Below are 19,027 nucleotides of genomic sequence, written 5' to 3'. Positions count from 1 at the left end.
TTTGCGTCTTCTGTGACAGTTGAGTTATTTAAGAATCAGCCGGCAGCACGCAGTAAAGTCTCCTTCAGCTGGCACCAAAAATCATTTTGCTGAATCTTTCTTCTCATTAATTTCCTCGTTATGTGAAGTGCCCTTGTAAGTGAATCTCCTCTTTCTTCTTCAGATTTCAATTAAAGAGGGCAGGGAGTTTGGAAGATGGAAAGCTCAGACTTTGTTTTTGATAATAGTGATGCAGTCAAGAGTTGATCAGACTGGCTGGATGGATCTCTACAGAGGTATTTTGATCCAAAGCAGGAATACAAGGATGACACTTTCAATAACGGATGTTCTTTTGAAGGCCGTAGAACTTAGTTTATCACTGTAGGATGCCCTTTTTCATGTGTCCTTAAATCTGCCTTTGATTTGAAGTAAACTTAGACTTAGATTTTCGTGGCTCGAAAAATTGGAAACTGAATTATCGTAGTCCACTCTTTTTTGGAGAAAGTGTCCCCATCCACTTTTCTCCCTCTTAGTATTACTATACCACATAATTGGTACATGGCCTATTTTGCTTTGCTGCTTAATACTAATAGTTGGCTTACTAAAGGTTTGTTGAAATCTACAAATTAAAAGGTTTAGAAAATCCTGTTCCAATTAATAAAAAAAAAAAAATACCATTAAGTAATGGCATCTCCCTCAACAATGTGAATATTATAGCTGTGTGTAATTTAGATAAAAAAATTTTAAACTACCGTATTTATTGTTGTTGTTATTATTATTATTATTATATTTATACTATTTATTGCCACTACTTTTAAAACAATTTATTAACTTAGACTGTCCTAAAACATTAGGCCACTCTAAGCTAAAGAAAGGGCAGTCATTTATTTGGGATCGTTATAAATCTGAGCATTTCTCTCTAATTTTCTGGTGGACCCAACCTTTTGATCTTTTTAAAAACAACTTAATAAGTTGAGACAGCACAGTGCAATAATTTATGTCTCCTGTGGTGGCATTTTAGGACAATGAGCACATGCTGCTGAGTAGAAGTTGGGACTCGTCAGGTTCAGCCAAACTTTAGTCCAAAGTTCAGTTTGGGTACCAGAACTTGACCTGAACTTGACTCAAAACCCATATAAGTCAATAAAGACCCCAACTTTGTGTTGTAAAGTGGCTGAAAATGGCCGTAGTAAAGGCTAGGGGGCTGAAAAAGGAAGCAAAATGGGGGTAAGAGCAGGAGAATTGCCTTGCAAACAAATATAGATAGGGAAATTACTTAAACTAATAGAATAAGCAAATATGAAAAATTGAGCCATGTCTTGTGTGTTGTTTGCTGTACTTGTTATTAAATAAATAAATAAATGAGAAAAACTATGTGCAGTCCCCCCTATTTAATAACCAGCCAAGGGAAACTAGACAGCTCTGAGCTGGTCTTATAATGCTGGAAAAGGGACAATATCCATGGACTGCCCCAGCCTATTAATATTAGCCCCAGCTCTCTGCTTTGAATTTGCTGGTTTTTAAAAATGGAAGGAACCAAAAAAAATATGGGTCCCCCTATTTTTAATAACCAGCTAAGGCAAAGCAGTCAGGGGACCTGACCTGGATGCGCTGTTTCTGGGGTGCATGAAGGCTGGTTTTGTTAGGCTTGGAAGGGGTTAATATCTATGGACTTTCACAGCCTATTAATATCAGCAGCCAGCTGTCTGCTTGCCTCAGCTGGTTCTTGAAAATAGTAGAGACCCCTCTTCATTTTTTTAGGGTTCCCCCATTTATAATAACCAAACAAGGCAAAGCAGACAGCTGGGGACGATACTAATAGGCTTGGAAGGTCTGTGGATATTGGGCCCTTCCCAGTATAATTAGACCAACTCACAGCTGTCTGCTTTCCCTTGTCTGGTTATTAAAATACTTGGAATGGCTGTGATTTGTCTGGATGTGACCACAGCTTAAAAGTTGTAGCCATTCATCAAACTTGTATGGCAGCGAAACCAAACAGAAAAATGGACTTCCGGAAAAAAGTTAGTTTCAGAGTTCAGTCCGAGACCAGGTGTACGGTATGAAACCCGAACTTTACCCTACAGGTTCGTTCATCCCTGCTGCTAAGTCCATGCACATTTATAATGATGGCTTGGATTCCAGCAGTGAGACCTCCTGTGACCCCTCTAATAAATAGAAATTTCCCAAATTAACAACTACTTTGAATACTACATTTAAAACCTGACTACAAAGCACTAAATTGCCAAAAAATAAAAATATAAATAAATAATTCACCTCCACTCCTATGTCATTATTCTGGTGGTCCAAGGGTCTTTTATTTATGACATGTCATTTAGTGATGGCATCCCCACACAGCCCCATGTGGCCACTGCAACTAAACACTGGCCTCAGCAGTCATGTGTTAATTGGTTGCCATGTTCTTTACAGGGCAGTTCACAAAGTTCCTCGTAATTGGGCGGCAGCAGTGTGTTGTTTTGGCACAACTTTTTTAAAATCTTGTACAAGCGATTCTATGCTCCGAAGGGGATTTAGAAATTATTTCAACAGCAAGATATGAGGATTCACAAGTCTGCGGTCACATAGAGTGACTGCAGACTTATAGCTTAGGGCCAGACAACTCCTTTAAGTAAAGTGTTAAACTAATAAAATAAGATGAACAGCTCTGTCAGAATATTTAGAGCATAAGATTTAGCTCAGTATTATATTTAAAGAGAGTCTGTCACCATATTTTTGCTACCCCAAATGTAGGCAACATGATGTAGGTGCAGAGACCCTTATTCCACTGATGTGTGACTTATTGGGCTGCTTGCTGCAGTTTACATAAAATCACAGTTTCTGCTTCTGTAGATCCAGCAGTCCTCTTAATGCTGAGCTGTGTATAACCCCACTATCATGGGTTTACCGTGACAGAGGAGGCAGAAGACCACAGCATCTGGTTTCTCTTACTCCTGCATTGGGTCGAAGCACTTCACCTGCATATTAAATGGTGTAAATTTCTTTTGGCATTGCAGGGGTTAATCTGCTCTGTCGAGAGCTGTTGATGCTAAGGCTTCAGCTGTGCACAGTTAACCACTCCCATCTCCTATATAAACTAGGCCCTGGCTAGCACTCCTTGTCAGAATAGCTTTTGCTGCATGGTTGGAGGGTGCTGTTCATGTTTATTTGAGTATGCAGTTGGTGGCTATATCTGATTTTTGCTAGGTTTTGAGTGTGTGATAATTCCCTTCTTCTACATTAGATTAACCCCTTTCTGTCATGTGACGTACTATCCCGTCCATGTGCCCTGGGACTTAATTCCCAGGGACAGGATAGTACGTCACAGTGATCAGCGGCGCCCATGTGGTGAGCGCCGCTGATCGCGGCCGGGTGTCAGCTAATTATATCCAATTTGGCTTTAGGACAATTCTTTTTATGTTTTTTTTCATTTAAGACAAATTAAATGAAGATAATAATACCAAAGAATTTATGTTTGCAATAATTTTCAGGAAGAAACTGAGTATTATCTGACAGAATTGCAGGGGTGTGAATACTTTTGGCCACAACTGTAGACCCCTCAAAGTGGCTTCAAATGTGATGTGGTCCGTAAAAATAAAATGGTGCAAAAATGAGAAATCGCTGGTCAACTTTTAACCCTTATAACTTCCTAACAAAAAAAATTTTGGTTCCAAAATTGTGCTGATGTAAAGTAAACATATGTGAAATGTTACTCATTAAGTTTTTTGTGTGTCATATCTCTGTGATTTAAGGGCATAAAATTCAAAGTTGGAAAATTGCGAAATTTTAAAAATTTTCGCCAAATTTCCGTTTCTTTCACAAATAAACGCAAGTTATTTGAATGAAGTTTTACCACTAACATGAAGTACAAAAAAATGTCACGAGAAAAAAATGTCAGAATCACCGGGATCCATGGAAGCGTTTCAGAGTTATTACCTCATAAAGGTACAGTGCTCAGAATTGTAAGAATTGGCCCAGTCATGAACGTGCAAACCACCCTTGGGGGTTAAGGGGTTAACTCCATCCTCCACTCCCCAATGCATTCCTCTGTTCTATGTGTGTATATTTGAATGTTTGGTATTTTTCATTACCTCTGTTCGTATTACCTTGTGCATGATGGTAAACTATTATTCCCCTCTCCCCTGCGTGAGGTAAGGGTACAAACTGAGGGTGGATTCAGAAGCTCAGGCAAGGTACATGGCCCCGGCATCTTCACCATCAGAAGTAATCTGTTGAGCAGGGTGAGCTAGAGCGCCCCTAGTGTTAGAGACAGTGAAATAGCCCCTGGTCCCTGGACACCCAGCAACAGAGTTGTGACACACCCCTGATTGACAGCTTTCTGTGTGTCTGCATAGGCAGAAAGCTGCTAATCAGGGTGGAGTCGGGTTACACAGAGCTCATTAATCTGCAGGATTACATGACAGCAGTCCTCTAGTGATAATCTTCTGCTGATAAAACAGTGATTTTATTAAAAAAAATACAGCAAGTATCCCAGTAAGTAGCAAATCAATGAAATTGTGGTCTCTGTCTTTATATTATGCAGTTCTCAGATTAAGTGGCAACACCTGCTGACAGATTCCCTTTAATAAGAATATGAAAGGATTTTTGCATTGTTCTAATGGCTTTATATGATCTCGCTGCTTTAATATAGAAGTAAATTGTAATGTTTTAGAACAGAAGTGTTGTATTGGCCATCCACCAAATAACCTCGGGCCGCAACTTTATGGTATTATGGAAGAGCATGTATGGTTACATAGACTTTGTTCCAGACCAGTCTGCCATGTGAGATAAATCAATGATTGGTAGATGGGTATCACTGTAAAATAAACTAAAAATTCTGTTTGCTATGCTATATATAGAAGAATTGGTTTAAGTATATTATTATAGTTTGTTTTACTTTGTGTCCCAGGAAATTACAAGTTTCCCTGCAATTTACTGCAGGAATCCTGCGTTCTGTCCTACGCGGTAAGGTCAGTCCGCCTGTCTGCCTCATGGACACTACACTTTGTTACATTACTACATATTGTGACAAATTATATTGTGTATATATATATATATATATATATATATATATATATATATATATACAAATATGGTATTATAATAAATTGTTCTCTGACTCTAAATTTCATAATGTCATGCTACTTTTTCGGATGATATTGTATATATTGTATGTTTCTAGAATGGACTAAAGTCAGCAGTGACTTATTACTCATGTAGGGATACTGTCGCGTAGAGGGGTTGAGTTTACCTTAATTTTCACGTACAATATGGATTTGAGAAAGATTTAACTTGATAGACATTTTGTTTTTAACTTATGTAACTGCATGCATGGCCTTCATAAGGCTTATATTGGAATCATCTTTCCTTTTCAGTGTATAAAGGAAGATAAAATGCAATTGTAACGCTGAGATCCCGATTCATAAAGACCGGCGATTTTCTCACTAATCTTGATGAGAGGGGCATGATGGAGTCAGACACTTCTGATTCATGAAGAAATACACTCCTCTTTATGAATCTGGAGCGTGTGACGTGCTCTACACTAGAAATCTTACTCTTGATTGTGAAATTTCTGGCTTACGTTATTCCACAGCTTGTCATGGATTAGACGGGCCGTGGCATCACATCCGAGCCGTCCCCTCGTTCCGCCCCAACTTCGCTCATTTTAGTGGAACTGGGAGAGAATGTCAAAAGTAGTAAAATTTTGCTACAACTCTGAGTTGCACCAAAATGTTGTGACTTTTTCAAAGTTCATACGCCTCTTTTTGAATGTAAAAGCTTTGATGAATTGGGGCCTGAGTCTTTCAGGAGCAACTGGTTTAAAACCCTCCTTTTTAAAAGCAAAGCAATATCAGTAAATATGAAACCCATTATGTTCTTCTTATTTGTATTCCTATTCCTTATCTAGGTTGTCAGGTATCTACTCTATTATTGGATACAGATTTTGCATGTGATGGTTACTATATGTACATACACATCCTTTAATATGGGAGACTGCATGCTGATCATTAGAGATAATCAGTTTCCTGGTCCACTCTACATGTCGGCAGTCATTGGGTGCTAACCAGAGCCTATAACCCTCCTCCTACTTGTTACTGGTGCCTCTTTTGGTTGATAGGCTGCACAATGTTATACATGTTTTGTGCCACAGTCATGATGTTTGCTGATTGGAAGAGTTGTTTGGGATTCCGGCAGGTAGGAGGAGGTTCGCGGCTCTACTGGCAGCTACCGATTACCATCAAAGTTGTTTTACCAAGATCCTATGCATCTATTTGATCTAGCGACCAGCTGATGGACACACATCTGGCTCCTGAGACTGTCAGCAAAACAGTTAAGTTTGCAAGGGAAAACTAGGACCAACCAAACATTTCCCCAGCAAAATGTAACAAAACGTGTTGGCCATTCGGATAAATTGTTATTCATGTGATAAATGGATGGTCTGAGAAATCGACTGTAAATAAGTATCTGCTCTAGGTCGTAGTGATTGTACCAAGGCTGGGGACCCTGATGTATGATACACTGTACTTATGACTTAATTTGGAGTAAATACGAGAGCTACTTTAAAGGTATTGTCCACTACTGGACAACTCCAGCTTAATCATTTTGAGGCCCCCATTAAAATAAAAACAGTGGACACGCCTCTTACCATAGCGCCATTTCTGCAACATCGTCGCTGCTGTTCCTGGAGATTGATGTGCCTTAAGGTCCCTTGCAGGCTGCAGCCAATGAGTGGCCTCTCTTTGGCTGCAGCTCTTCAAAATTCCGGCAGGGTGCACATCCACTCTGAAGACATAGTAACGGTTGCAGCTGCTGATCGGCTGCTTATTGGATGCAGCCTGCACGGGACACAAAGCACGTCATCTCTAGGAGACTGGATGAAGCTCTTGGTAGTGCGAAACGGCCGTCACTCTTTTTTCTAATTCTGTCTGTATCCTCCACCCGGTATGTAATAAATGAATAACTTTTTAGCCATGGAATGAGTGCCACAATTTACTTTCTCTGTTTTTATTTCAAATACTAAAATATTTACAGCTCTTTTACTTAGTAGTATGCATGAAAGATTACAGCTGAAACAGTAGCAAGAATATAGAAAAGAAACCAAAACTTGATTTATAGCCTGTGATCTCTGTGTTAGATATTCATAGTTTTCTTACATCTGCCATTAAAAGATTTTATTTCCTTTCTGGGATGTGTCCCGCTCGTCTATCTGACAGTAAATCACAGACAAGATTCATATGTTAATTCGGGACAATATAACATTGAAGTGACACCACTGGCTTCTGCAGCACGGCCATTATTTTCTGCAATGTCAAATCTAATCGGAGATCCTCTTGAAAAATTATAAGAGAGAGTAAATGTATATATTCCCAGCATTAAAAAGGGAATGAACAAAACACTGCTCATTGTAAAAGTCAGTGCTTTGACCTTGTGCTTCATTATTGCAGTAGTTGTTCGGGAGTAAGATGTTTGGGAGTACATCTAGAGTCACATTGTCTGCCCCGATGTGAAGCATTTCTTCGGACTCAGACTATCTCTCACACTGCAGTCTTTGTTACAGGGTTATTTCAAGAGAGATTGCCCTTTGGGAGAACTGAGCTGAACAGTTGCCAAAAAGTGCTTTATTGGGTTTATGCACTTCATTAGCAGATAAAAGTTTCATTATTTCCATCGGTCACGTTTAGGGATTCTGTTTTGTATCTTTGCAAACTTTTTGGAAAATTCGGTAGGAAAACAAAATTCTTGCAGATTCATCTGCTTCTTTCATTTACACCGTCTTAGGGATTTTTTTTTTTTAATTTAGCTAAAAAAAGAATCCAAGTATTTAACTTTTTAGTTTCAAGATTGGTCTCTCGATGATAATTGTGGGAACTAAGCTTGTTTACTTATATACCATGCAGAGCGAGCTGGCCATCTGAAATTAATCCTTGATCCTCTACGGGGGTGGTCTCCTCAAAGATGATGGCCAGTGTACATGATATGTCGTGGAACTGAATTTTTTTTTTACAAAAAATGGTCTGAATGAGGATCTTCTCAAAGAGGTGGTCTTTTGCAGAAGTTTAATTCTGTAATGTACACAAAAGGCCAATATGTTTTACCATCATATTTGCTAATGGTCCTGATCACATTCCAATATATTAGCAATTTTAAGATTGTAAGAAAATTTTTGGCTTTTCAGAATCTATTACGGTAATTTTTTTTTCTTTTTTGGCCCATTTTTACTGAGAAAACAAATTGCCTAATTTTTCTGTGCACCTTGATAAAGGGTGTTGTGTCCTTAGGACTCACCCTACCTCATTACACAAATACACATCACCTGATCTGCTTCATCCAATAAGAATTCAAGTTTATACAGCTCAAAGTTGGAAAATCTGCATAAAAATGATGGCATGGTCAAAATATTTGAAGTCCAAAAGAAAGAAACAGATTCGGCACCGCTGCACCACCATAGTCTCTTAGAAACATCTAAAGAGACACCTCACACACAATATGATAAGTGAACGCCAAATACCCACAAGGAACGGGTGCTCAATCCTAAGGAAATATACAAAATCCAATTGCTCAAAAAGAGAAAAAAGGATGGCACTCACCGTTACCAAAAGTAGAAATCTTTATTCACTAATTTTAGGACCCGTTGAAGCGCAGGAGCGCTAAACGGCCGTTGTCCACACACTCTGCATTGCTCCCGTGCCTATGCATATTTATCCGTGAATAAAGGTTTCTACTTTTGGTAACGGCGAGTGCCATCCTTTTTTATCTTTTTTGCGCAATGGTCAAAATATTTGCCTTATAATTCTTTGCACAGTGCATGGGTAATTTCAATGCTGATAAGTATGTATCATGAAGTTCTATAACAGAACTCAGACTATGGCCGCAGCTTAGGAATAGGTCTCAAGATTGGAGAAAAAGCTTCAGAAAAAGATTTTGTTGTTCCAATTTAAATATATAGAGCTGTACATTATGCCTCTTTGCATGCCTGAGTGCACCCTCATGTCTATTCCTGGTTTCCTTTCCTGGTCTGCCGATGATAGACAATTCATTTTCCACGGCCCTTTAACGCTCCCTGAATATTTCCTACGGTGTTTAGTACATTCACTTTTAGTTTGTCTGGAGGTGTCTGCCGTTAGGTACCAGCTACTATTTCTTCTACCCTGGTAGTTACACCCTAATATGTAAACTCCCCATTCACATGGGCGAGATTTATATGAATTAGCATGGGCACCTCGCTACAAAACGCCATATGTCTGTTTCCTACATAGGCTTTGTATATTTTCTTAAACAAATGGGAAATATGGTTTCCTCTGCTTAAGGGAACAAGAGTTGCCAAATTCTTCATCAGATTTTGATGCTTTCCATATCTGCATTAAAAAAATAGAGATATAACTAGTGCATAGAATGGTTGAAATCAGTGTAAAGTTGAGAAGTCTTCATTTATTGTAGTTGAATACCATAGATCAGTGGATCAGGCAAAATTCAATTTCCCCTGTTCATGCGATCTTTTCCTGCAAATTTGATTTGCAAAGAAGTTATTCTCTGTGAATTTAATGTCCCTTATTGTGCTGAGTCTACCCAGACCCCAGATCATAATTAATGTACTATTCCAAATAATAGAAATTGTTTTACTCGCTTTCCCCTCACCTCTCTGGCCTTTTAATACTGTCCACCAACAGTCCAGTCCTTGGGATATCTTCTGATCCCCCACTGCTCATATTGGAATCTTTGTTCCTCTCGCACTATGCCCAGGTTTCTCAGTGTCATAATAACCTGGAAGGGTTCCACACGGACAAGCGAAAGGTCAACGGCGTCAAGACATCACAGTGTGCGCCTTCCACACATATAAGCAGAACCTTCTTCAGAGCTAGGACACCCAAAAGTCTGGCACAGTGTCGGAAACACGAAGATTCCATCATGAACAGTGAGGGATCAGAAGATGCGATGTAAACCCAGTGGGTGATGGTGAGAAGCGGAATTACCAAAATCCGCATTATGATGAATGCAAATTTTTGTAAAATTTTAGTAGAATTATTCCACTCAAATTTATGAGCTTTTTTCTAGTGAAAACGTTTTTCTAGACAGTAACATACATGAATGAAAATTGTGCCAACTTATCCACAGAATTTATTAATGTAATCCTCCTAATAATTTTTTGTTCTAATATAGTAAAAAGAAGAAGAGTGTATAAAAGGGTTATCCTGTCTAACCAGAATTTACCACCTAACCCAGAGATAAAATGGCTATTTCTAGTCATACTTGCCAACTTTTATCCGCAGTCTTTGTGGAGGTTTCTGGTTTGCCCATAATCATGCCCAATTTTATTATGCCTTGCCCATTTTAGACCCTCTTCCATGTAATTTTTTCCTAATGAATAAGAATCAGGATACTTTCAGGAAGCACAAGTGTCTGGGAGGATTGCCATTTTTCCTTTTTATCTTTCAGCCTGCTTTATCTTCTGATCTTCTGAGAAAGTTGCAAGTGTTCACAATCTCTGGCCTAATAATGGACCCCTAATTATCAAGCAAAAAACAATCATTTGGATCCAATCACTTGCCACTAGGATTTATTTTTACTGGTTTCAGAACTTCCTAGGCTAGCTTCACACTAGCGTATGGAGGAGCCATGGAGGGTTTCGGACTTCCTCTGTGAAGCTCCGCCTACTGCCGCACCTCCTCTGATCAGCTCCGCCTATATCGGTATGCGGCCTGTGTACCCTATCTTTAGCATTGGGTCCGCAGGCCATGCCGATGTATGCGGATGCCTCCACATGCTGTCGTTTCATGGAGGAAGTCCGCATCCCTCCACAGCTTCTCCATATGCTAGTGTGAAGCTAGCCTAAGATCCGTGTACATACGTGGTCAGACCCTTGCAATCATTTGGTCTTCCCTTTCTTACATGGTAAACTATCAAACCATCCTTTGCCTTAACATCACCAAACAATGGGCAACATTGCAAAATAAAGAAAACCTTCTACCACATGAGACTGTTTCTTTAAAATGCTGAACATTTCATTACTAGCCATATTCCGGCACAGATAATCCAAAATTTATGAGACCTAAATAGTCACCCTTGGCTTTCCATTATCTAATGAGAGCTATTGATGCTGCTCAAAAATTTCTAAATTTATATGTTAGGATATCGTAATTGGTGCTATTCTCCAAAGATGAATAGTGTAAGGGTTAATTTTCTGAAACCACATACCTCTTATCTCCACCCTAAATTAAACTGGTCAGTACTTTCCACTTTAGTGTTTTCATTACTATGGCAGAGAGACTGCGGATCTGACACTTGATAACCTTATAAGAGCAGTTTAATTATTCAGCATAATATTTTACTTGATAGGTTTTTTTTTCTTAAGAAGCAATTTGCTTCTTCTTGTCCGTAATCTGACTGATTGCATAATTAGACACGAGTCCTCTGATCAGCCTCCTCTATGTCACAACAGTTATATTTCAGCCCGCGCCGCAGCCGCTGTGGGAACTTGATTTATATTATTTGAAGAAGCTCAAAATTAAAAGTGAATTAATTTAAACGAATGTGTAATCAATGAGACGAGAGATGTGAAGCCTTTAATAGGACTATTCGTTGCTCATTTGTTTGCCAGCTGATGCCCAGAATTTTGCACAGTGGCACCAGGCATAGGAGATAATGGATTAATGTCAAGGGCAGAGGTCATCACATTAATTTGTCTCCTATTGCCAATGGTGTGCTTTCAAGTTTCTGCATATATTGATAATGAGACGTCTGATTTGATATGGGTTTCGAAATCTCAAACATTCCTGTAAAATATGTCAGAGATTCGGTAATTTCGTTTTGGCTGCTACAAGTGGCAATAAAAGTCTTAAAATGGAATCAGAAATGACCAGCAACGTACACGTAGAACTCCATTAATTTACCATATGCTATACCAGTAAGCTATGCATTATACATATGGCAGTTGAATTTTAAGGTCACCCAAAGCCTTTTTAAGTACATCCCCAAATTTCCCAAAAAGTAGGAAAATGTAAAGAAACTAAGACTGCAATGATTTGGAAAGCTCTTATAGCCATATTTTATTCACAGAAAGACATAGAGCTAGAGTTAAGTAGAGCGCTATGCGCGAGCCCGTGCCCTCAGATATCATCTGTGTGACGTGCGGTGCACAGGTGACATGTCGTCAGCCAGGCTAATCGTAAGCCGAGCCTGGGATCCCAATGGGTAAGGAAATCCAGCTAACTCCTGTCCATGACTGGAGACTACTAATCTGCCTGGTGGACTGACATATATCAGAAATGAAAAGTTAGACATTTTTCCATTTCACTTGAAAAAATTACTCATTTATAAAATTGATAGTAGCAACACATCAGTTAACAAAGTTGGGATAAGGGTAAGAAAGGGTGAAAAAAGTAAATGGTACAAATGAAAAAAATCAATTTTCAAAAACTCACATGACTGTGTATAAAAGTAGCATGTCAGAGAGGCATAGTCTCTCAAAAACAAAGATGGTCAGAGGTTCATCAGTCTGTGATAAACTATCTCTAAACATTGTGGAACAATTTCCAAAAAATGTTACATAACGTAGAATTACAAAGACTTTGTGTATCTCATCAACTAAAGTACATAATATCATCAAAAAAGTCAGAGATTCTGGAGAAATCCATGTACAGAAGGGACAAGACTGATGTCAGTATTGGATGCTAGTGATCTACGGCCCTACAGGCGGCACTGCATTAAAACCAGCCATGATTCTGTCCTGAAAATTTCTGCAAGGTCCCACGAAATTTTACAAAAATTTTTGCTTGTGAAAACAGTTCACCATGCGAATCATGAAATCAGGTTAAAGCTCTATCATGCAAAAAGAAGAGGCCAAATATCAACATAAATACAGAAACGCTGCTGACTTTACTAAGGCAAAATGGAAAACTGTAATGGAAAAATGTCCAAAGTTCCTAGCAATGCCCATTTCATGATCATCTTGCTATCTAAACAGGCTGCTCATCACCTGATGAACAAGCAGAATGCAATGAAATGTTCAATATTCTCTCCAGCACATTGTGTAAACAGGACTTGTTCTGATGAGCACTGAATGCTGTATTTATAGATCATTCACTGCACATCAGAAGTTAAACCGTAGTTGGGCAAACATCATTTAATATAAATAGACTCTTAACATTGCACAAGCCATTGACAGGTTAGGTGTAGAAATACTTTTTTTGTGCTGTGATATAACAGTGCTGTTTTTTATGAGTCAATTTACCCGTTGCTAAGTCTTTGGTTCAGTGCATCTCAAAGTGTAAATTAAAATTCTTCAAATGTAAATCGAAAGTTGTTTAGTGGTCTCTGTGACTTGGGAGGAAAGCACATGAGAGTTCCCCATTATTTAAAAAAAAAAAAAAAAAAAAAATACAGGTGTATTTGGTCAGACCATTAGACATTTATTGCATAACATGTTTGTGATGTGAATAGCCCTTTAAGGGAAGTACTATTGGTCACCACTGGCCATGATGCCATCATGACAAACTGCCTTAAAGCCTAATGGTCAGTCCACCTCTCTTTCTGTTACCGTCTGCACCATTCTGTACATCTCTAAACGGGGCCCTATACGATAACTTAGGGAAAGGAAAGGTAGCAGCTCAATTTTTGGAACTGAACTGCATATTCGTGTCCCCCCCTCGCCATTCCCATGGACACACAAGGGTCCCATTTCAGAGACAGATGTGATCCTAGTGTTGGACGTATGGATATTAGTGTTGAGCATTCTGATACCGCAAATATCGGGTATCGGCCGATATTCGCGGTATCGGAATTCCGATACTGAGTTCCGATACTTTTAGCATATCGAATACCGGAATCGGAAGTTCACATAATGCTATCAGCCAGTTTGATTTGATTCAGCCAATGAGGAGTCCTCAGAAGTGTGGGGACATCCTGTTAGGCATGTAGGCATGTTAACTAATGGCATGGCTGTGATTGGCTGCTGAAATGATGTCATGATGCACTATAAATGCCGCCGCCGCCAGTTAGGGACAGGCTGCTGTTCAAGACTCTGAGGGACAGTTAGAGATAGCGATTTTCCAAATAATATTGTGCTTTACCCAGGCTACTTTATCAATCAGTGTAGCTTTCTTTTGCCTTCCCGCGCTGTTCACAGCTGTCTGCAAGGTCTGTGTGAGTGCAGCTCACGTTGTAGTGTGTCCTGCAGCCACCTCTGGTGTAGGCCGCTCAGCGTGCATCACGGCCTCATACATAGTCCTTTTTTTGTTTTATTGCAGCTCATTTTTCCTGCTTTTTTTTCTCCTATTAGTGTGCTTACATCCGTATCCATCTACATTGGTTGGTTGCAACCACTATATAGGAGTAGATAGAGGAGCCTTTTTTCTGGTTTATGCCCTGCAGCTGCATCCAGATTAGCATTAGCCTATTTTTTGGAGCCTCATCTATTGCATTGTAGGTTACCTTCCTGCATTGTAATAGCTCCAAAAAGTTTGATACTATCGTTTTCACATCTTTGGTCACATCCTTTTTGTTTTTTTGAAAAAAAAACACGTAAATAAAGTTCACCAAACACTCCAATTGACAGTTGTGTAGGCCACATTAGCTGATATTAAAGTTTAGACCACACACTTTATAAAATTAGTGTTTCTTATACCTGTGAGCAGCTGTTCAGGAATAAGCACACTAAGCCCCCCCTTTGTACTTTTCTGCCTATCTTTATCAGTCTACCAAGATGAAGAAGGCAGGGAATAAGGTTCGTGGGCGTGGAGTTGCAGCAGGGAGAGGACGTGGGGATTCAGCAGGGAGAGGACGTGGGGATTCTGTGCCTGCTGCGGGCACCAGTGACTCAGCATCCCCCAGTTTTACCAGGCAACAGTCCTTTATGTGCAGCTTTGTAGGACCTCACCGTACCCCACTGCTGCGGGACGAATAAATTGAAGCCGTTGTCGGATGGATGGCAGCTAACGCATCGACTTCAATGACTTCCACATCCTCTCAGGGCCAGAGCACTGAATAGCAACCATCTGTCTCTTAACCACCTGCCTAATTGCCCAGGCAGTCAGAGAGCCCTGTACAGGAGCCATCTCATTCTCTACTTCTGTTCTCTGAATCTGTTGGCTTGGAAAGAGGGGGCCAGCCAAGCAGCATTCTAGAAAGTGAAGAAGAGGGAGTATGCAGTGTTGCGCAACTGCTTTGTCCCTCTGAATCTGAAGAGGCGGGTGGGCCAGTGCCTATGATCAGCACACCTCAGTACGCATCAGATGATGAGACTCAGGTGCCACTTTCTGTTGCGTACGGTGCTGCTGAGACTACCCAGGAGAAGCAGGTGTTTGAAGAGGGGAGTGTAGATGATGAGGTCCTTGACCCATCATGGCGTGAGGAACAGGAAGGTGGTGGGAGCAGCTGAGGAAGAGATTCCCCGAACGGCCAAAACAGGAGGGAGAGGGAGGGGGCAGACTTGGTTGCCTGTAGCCTCCACTTCGGCACCCGTTAGGAACATTCCTCTTCCAAAAGCCAAAACGGGCGCTCCCAGGACTTGCAGTGCGTGGTCCTTTTTTGACACAGTTGCAGATGACATTTGCTTTGTCAAGTGCAAGCTGTGTCATCAGAAAGTCAAAAGAGGGAAAAGTGCCAGCAACGTCAATACCGCAAATATGTGGAAACATGTGCGGCTCAAGCACGTGGTGGATTTACAAAGACACACTGAAGACATAGGCCAACCTACAGCTCCACCTATCACCTCTTCAGCTCGTGTTGTTGCCTCTCCCTCCAGCTCACACACAGCTGGTTCGGCTTCCTCACAGGATCGCCATGGAAGAACCTCTGGCACTGTTGTCCAGAAACCCAGTGACATTCCACCCACAGCACCACGTTCCCTGTCATCCTCACATTCCCTGGCCACTCTACAGCCATCGGTAGCACAGGCATGGGAGAAAAGGCGGCCATACTCGGCAAACCATCCCCGAGCACAGGCTCTGAATGCTGGCATTGCCAAACTACTGGCCCTTGAAATGCTCTCATTCAGGCTGGTGGAGACTGACATCTTCCGTAACTTCATGGCATTGGCAGTCCCACAATACGCCGTCCCCAGCCGCTTTTATTTCAGCAGGCAAGCCGTCCCTGCCCTGCAAAAGCATGCGGATGGAAAAATTAAACATGTGCTACTAAACGCCGTCAGTAACAAGGTCCACCTGACCACCGATGCGTGGACCAGTAACCATGGACAGGGACGATACCTTTCCCTCACTGCCCATTGGGTCAATGTTGTGGAGCCGGATACAGATCTTGAGAGTGGCGCTGTACGTGTTCTGCCAACTCCAAGGATTGCAGGAATCCAGTCTGTAGACATTGACTCCTCCTCATACTCCAGTTCCTCAGAATCAGCACTGCAGGAGCCTGTTACGACTGATATGAGCACAGCCGTGGCCAAACGTCAACAGGCCGCACTGAAATTAATTTCTTTGGGGAATCGAAGCCACACAGCGCAGGAGCTCTGCAATGCCATCAAGCAGGAGAGCGACGTGTGGTTTGTGCCAGCGAATCTCCAGCCAGGATTGGTAGTGTGTGACAATGGCCGAAATCTGGTGGCAGCTCTGGGCCTAGCCAACCTCACTCACATCCCATATCTGGCACATGTGCTGAACTTGGTCGTGCAGAGCTTTCTGAGGGACTATCCGGATCTTGATGCACTGCTGCACAAAGTCCGCATAGAGTGTGCTCACTTGCGGCGTTCCAGCATGGCAAGATCACGCATTGCAGCTCTGCAGCGCCGATTCCGCCTTCCGGAACATCGCATCATATGTGACCTACCCACCAGGTGGAATTCAACGTTACATATGTTGGAGCGGTTGTGTGAGCAGCAGGCAGCAGTAATGGAGTACCAGCTGCATCAGGCGCAAACAAGTCACACTGTGCGTCGGTCACACTTCAGCACCACTGAGTGGGCCTCTATGAAGGACATCTGACTTGTTTTGCGTGCCTTCGATGATTCCACGCGGATGGCGAGTGCAGATGATGCACTAGTCAGCATGACTGTCCCCCTTATCTGCCTGCTTCAAAAAACACTGCAAGCACTAAGGGAGGAGGTTTTGGAAGAGGTGGAGGATGAAGAGTCACAAATGCCATCTGCTTCTGGACAGTCTGCGCAGCGTGGTTCCTTACAAAGGCCTAGGCAGGGGACACTTTGTGAGGAGGATGAGGAGGAGTCAATGGAGGAGGAAGACATCTCTCCAGAGGAGGGAGGTACATAATGCTCTAGTCAGTATGTACAGCGAGGGTGGAGTGATGCAGAGCAGGCAGAGATGACGCCTCAAGCAGGGGACAGCGTTTCTTGGGCAGTTGGGAGTCTGCAGCACATGGTTGATTTCATGCTGCAGTGCCTGAGAAACGACCGCCGCATCGCCCACATTCTCAACACGGCTGATTATTGGGTGTACACACTCCTAGATATTCGCTACCGGGACAACTTACAAAGCCTCATAACACCGTTGAACCGGGAGCGTAAAATGCGGGAGTACCAAGACACACTGGTGCATTCCATCATGTTCTCCATTCCACCTGAGAGCAGTGCTGCTAGTGCTTTACAAAGCAGCTCTGTGCGTCGAGGCAGTGGAGGAAGCTCTGCACAAAGAGGGATCAAAGGCAGCACCTCAGCACAAGGCAAGACCAGTATGGCCCAAACGTGGCAAAGTTTTGTGTGCCCGCCACAAATGTCTACACCATCACAGACGGCTCCAGTCAGCAGGAGGCAATGTTTCCGTCAGATGGTGACAGACTACCTGTCTTGCCCTGTCAGTGTACTCCCAGATGGCTCTTCCCCCTTCAAGTTTTGGGTTTCTAAGCTGGATACATGGCCAGAGCTTAGCCAGTATGCATTGGAGGTGCTGGCTTGCCCTGCTGCCATTGTATTATTGGAACGCGTCTTTAGTGCCGCAGGTGGTGTACCAACAGACCGTTGCACGTGACTATCCACCGATAACGTTGACCAGCTTGCTTTTCTGAAAATGAACAAGGTCTGGATCTCACCGGAATTTGTCTGTCCTCTTCCAGAATAAATAATTGGTTGGCAACAGTATCCAGGTCTCCTGTTGTGTTCTTGTTTCTACCACCTGAACTGTAATCCCTGGGCTCCAACACAGCCAGTTGTTGCTCAGAAGTGCCGTCTGCACAGAAAAAAACACTAGCTCCTGTGTTAGTGGGGTTCAGTAACGTCAGCTGCTCCCCTGCTGTGTGTCCGGCATAATCTCCTGCTCCCTCCAAAATCACACTACATCAGATTTTAAACTTGCTCCAAGTAGGCCTCAGCCTACACCATGATTGTTCCTGGGCTCCAACACCGCCAGTTGTTGCTCTGAAGTGCCGTCTGCACAGAATAAAACACTAGCTCCTGTGTTAGTGGGGTTCAGTAACGTCAGCTGCTCCCCTGCTGTGTGTACGGCAATATCTCCTGCTGCCTCCACATTCAAACTACATCACATATAAAACTTTCTGCAATTAGGCCTCAGCCTGCTCCATGATTGACCCTGGGCTCCAACATCACCAGTTGTTGCTCAGAAGTGCCGTCTGCACAGAGAAAAACACATGCTCCAGTATTAGTGGGGTTCAGTAACGCCAGCTGCTCCCCTGCTGTGTGTATGGCAATATCTCCTGCTGCCTCCACATTCAAACTACATCACATATAAAACTTGCTGCAATTAGGCCTCAGCCTCCTCCATGATTGACCCTGGGCTCCAACATCCCCAGTTGTTGCTCGGATGTGCCGTCTGCACAGAGAAAAACACATGCTCCAGTGTTAGTGGGGTTCAGTAACGTCAGCTGCTCCCCTGCTGTGTGTCCGGCAATATCTCCTGCTCCCTCCAAAATCACACTACATCAGATTTTAAACTTGCTCAAAGTAGGCCTCAGCCTGCACCATGATTGTTCCTGGGCTCCAACACCGCCAGTTGTTGCTCAGAAGTGCTGTCTGCACAGAAAAAAACACTAGCTCCTGTGTTAGTGGGGTTCAGTAACGTCAGCTGCTCCCCTGCTGTGTGTCCGGCAATATGTCCTGCTCCCTCCAAAATCACACTACATCAGATTTTAAACTTAT

The 19,027-nt window shown here is 42.1% G+C and overlaps 1 protein-coding gene across 2 annotated transcripts in view; it reads left to right on the top strand.

Moving 5' to 3' along the window:
* Window positions 1-19,027, top strand: part of EPHA3 (EPH receptor A3) — a 595,991-nt gene that overhangs the window by 222,706 nt on the left and 354,258 nt on the right. The window lies entirely within an intron of this gene.

The sequence above is a fragment of the Dendrobates tinctorius genome, unplaced genomic scaffold (assembly GCF_039654945.1).
Source record: "Dendrobates tinctorius isolate UK_male_01 unplaced genomic scaffold, ASM3965494v1 ptg000084l, whole genome shotgun sequence".
Classification (NCBI taxonomy): Eukaryota; Metazoa; Chordata; class Amphibia; order Anura; family Dendrobatidae; genus Dendrobates; species Dendrobates tinctorius.
The sequence above is the reverse complement of the archived record's forward strand: the minus strand, read 5'-3'. Positions and strand labels throughout refer to the sequence as shown.